This window comes from Paramisgurnus dabryanus, chromosome 9, assembly GCF_030506205.2.
Source record: "Paramisgurnus dabryanus chromosome 9, PD_genome_1.1, whole genome shotgun sequence".
Classification (NCBI taxonomy): domain Eukaryota; kingdom Metazoa; phylum Chordata; class Actinopteri; order Cypriniformes; family Cobitidae; genus Paramisgurnus; species Paramisgurnus dabryanus.
The window spans coordinates 6,767,197-6,769,696 of record NC_133345.1 but is presented as its reverse complement, the minus strand read 5'-3'; the positions used below and the strand labels follow the sequence as shown (position 1 = coordinate 6,769,696).

Genomic DNA, 2,500 nt, shown 5'->3' with positions numbered 1-2,500 from the left:
TGCTGACTCGCTTCGATAGACACTTCAAGACTTATGTGGCAACGCCATGACATCGGTGAACACTTACAGAAAGATCGCATTCATGGGAAAAAATGACATAAAAAAATAATTAATTAATTAAATGCTTACAGCACCTGGTATTCCCAGGCGGTCTCCCATCCAAGTACTAACCAGGCCCGACCCTGCTTGGCTTACGAGATCAGACGAGAACGGGCGTGCTCAGGGTGGTGTGGCCGTAAGCGAGTGCTGACTCGATTCGAGAGACACTTCAAGGCTAATGTGGCAACGCAATGACATCGGTAAATGGTTACAGAAAGGACGCATTCATGGGAAAAAATGACATAAAAAAAATAATTAATTAATTAAATGCTTACAGCACCTGGTATTCCCAGGCGGTCTCCCATCCAAGTACTAACCAGGCCCGACCCTGCTTGGCTTCCGAGATCAGACGAGAGCGGGCGTGCTCAGGGTGGTGTGGCCGTAAGCGAGTGCTGACTCGCTTCGATAGACACTTCAAGACTTATGTGGCAACGCCATGACATCAGTGAACGCTTACAGAAAGGTCGCATTCATGGGAAAAAATTACATAAAAAAATAATTAATTAATTAAATGCTTACAGCACCTGGTATTCCCAGGCGGTCTCCCATCCAAGTACTAACCAGGCCCGACCCTGCTTGGCTTCCGAGATCAGACGAGAGCGGGCGTGCTCAGGGTGGTGTGGCCGTAAGCGAGTGCTGACTCGATTCGAGAGACACTTCAAGGCTAATGTGGCAACGCAATGACATCGGTAAATGGTTACAGAAAGGACGCATTCATGGGAAAAAATGACATAAAAAAAATTATTAATTAATTAAATGCTTACAGCACCTGGTATTCCCAGGCGGTCTCCCATCCAAGTACTAACCAGGCCCGAACCTGCTTGGCTTCCGAGATCAGACGAGAGCGGGCGTGCTCAGGGTGGTGTGGCCGTAAGCGAGTGCAGACTTGATTCGAGAGACACTTCAAAACTAATGTGGCAACGCCATGCCATGGGAGAACGCTTACAGAAAGGACGCATTCATGGGAAAAAATGACATAAAAAAATAATTAATTAATTAAATGCTTAGAGCACCTGGTATTCCCAGGCGGTCTCCCATCCAAGTACTAACCAGGCCCGACCCTGCTTGGCTTACGAGATCAGACGAGAGCGGGCGTGCTCAGGGTGGCGTGGCCGTAAGCGAGTGCTGACTTGATTCGAGAGACACTTCAAAACTAATGTGGCAACGCCATGCCATGGGAGAACGCTTACAGAAAGGACGCATTCATGGGAAAAATGACATAAATAATTAATTAATTTAATTCTTACAGCACCAGGTATTCCCAGGCGGTCTCCCATCCAAGTACTAACCAGGCACGACCCTGCTTGGCTTCCGAGATCAGACGAGAGCGGGCGTGCTCAGGGTGGTGTGGCCGTAAACGAGTGCTGACTCGATTCGAGAGACACTTCAAGGCTAATGTGGCAACGCAATGACATCGGTAAATGGTTACAGAAAGGACGCATTCATGGGAAAAAATGACATAAAAAAAATAATTAATTAATTAAATGCTTACAGCACCTGGTATTCCCAGGCGGTCTCCCATCCAAGTACTAACCAGGCCCAACCCTGCTTGGCTTCCGAGATCAGACGAGAGCGGGCGTGCTCAGGGTGGTGTGGCCGTAAGCGAGTGCTGACTCGATTCGAGAGACACTTCAAGGCTAATGTGGCAACGCAATGACATCGGTAAATGGTTACAGAAAGGACGCATTCATGGGAAAATATGACATAAATAAATATTTAATTAATTAAATGCTTACAGCACCTGGTATTCCCAGGCGGTCTCCCATCCAAGTACTAACCAGGCCCGACCCTGCTTGGATTCCGACATCAGACGAGAGCGGGCGTGCTCAGGGTGGTGTGGCCGTAAGCGAGTGCTGACTCGCTTCGATAGACACTTCAAGACTTATGTGGCAACGCCATGACATCGGTGAACGCTTACAGAAAGATCGCATTCATGGGAAAAAATGACATAAAAAAATAATTAATTAATTAAATGCTTACAGCACCTGGTATTCCCAGGCGGTCTCCCATCCAAGTACTAACCAGGCCCGACCCTGCTTGGCTTACGAGATCAGACGAGAACGGGCGTGCTCAGGGTGGTGTGGCCGTAAGCGAGTGCTGACTCGATTCGAGAGACACTTCAAGGCTAATGTGGCAACGCAATGACATCGGTAAATGGTTACAGAAAGGACGCATTCATGGGAAAAAATGACATAAAAAAAATAATTAATTAATTAAATGCTTACAGCACCTGGTATTCCCAGGCGGTCTCACATCCAAGTACTAACCAGGCCCGACCCTGCTTGGCTTCCGAGATCAGACGAGAGCGGGCGTGCTCAGGGTGGTGTGGCCGTAAGCGAGTGCTGACTCGCTTCGATAGACACTTCAAGACTTATGTGGCAACGCCATGACATCATTGAAC

The 2,500-nt window shown here is 48.0% G+C and overlaps 7 non-coding genes and 3 pseudogenes across 7 annotated transcripts; all 10 read right to left on the bottom strand.

Annotated features, from left to right (window-relative positions):
• Positions 1–122: 122 nt before the first annotated feature.
• On the bottom strand, positions 123–241 carry LOC135724196 (5S ribosomal RNA). Its single transcript, XR_010523868.1, has one exon. It is a non-coding gene; the product is annotated as a 5S ribosomal RNA (ribosomal RNA).
• A 126-nt stretch (positions 242–367) lies between these two features.
• Positions 368–486, bottom strand: LOC135723305 (5S ribosomal RNA). The gene has a single exon (XR_010523013.1). It is a non-coding gene; the product is annotated as a 5S ribosomal RNA (ribosomal RNA).
• Positions 487–611: 125 nt separating this feature from the next.
• Positions 612–730, bottom strand: LOC135723306 (5S ribosomal RNA). Its single transcript, XR_010523014.1, has one exon. It is a non-coding gene; the product is annotated as a 5S ribosomal RNA (ribosomal RNA).
• Positions 731–856: 126 nt separating this feature from the next.
• LOC135724412 (5S ribosomal RNA) lies at positions 857–975 on the bottom strand. Its single transcript, XR_010524079.1, has one exon. It is a non-coding gene; the product is annotated as a 5S ribosomal RNA (ribosomal RNA).
• A 125-nt stretch (positions 976–1,100) lies between these two features.
• LOC135726701 (5S ribosomal RNA) lies at positions 1,101–1,219 on the bottom strand (annotated as a pseudogene).
• A 120-nt stretch (positions 1,220–1,339) lies between these two features.
• On the bottom strand, positions 1,340–1,458 carry LOC135726144 (5S ribosomal RNA; annotated as a pseudogene).
• Positions 1,459–1,584: 126 nt separating this feature from the next.
• Positions 1,585–1,703, bottom strand: LOC135724408 (5S ribosomal RNA). Its single transcript, XR_010524075.1, has one exon. It is a non-coding gene; the product is annotated as a 5S ribosomal RNA (ribosomal RNA).
• Positions 1,704–1,828: 125 nt separating this feature from the next.
• Positions 1,829–1,947, bottom strand: LOC135726087 (5S ribosomal RNA; annotated as a pseudogene).
• Positions 1,948–2,072: 125 nt separating this feature from the next.
• On the bottom strand, positions 2,073–2,191 carry LOC135724198 (5S ribosomal RNA). The gene has a single exon (XR_010523869.1). It is a non-coding gene; the product is annotated as a 5S ribosomal RNA (ribosomal RNA).
• Positions 2,192–2,317: 126 nt separating this feature from the next.
• LOC135725199 (5S ribosomal RNA) lies at positions 2,318–2,436 on the bottom strand. The gene has a single exon (XR_010524844.1). It is a non-coding gene; the product is annotated as a 5S ribosomal RNA (ribosomal RNA).
• Between the last annotated feature and the right edge of the window lie 64 nt (positions 2,437–2,500).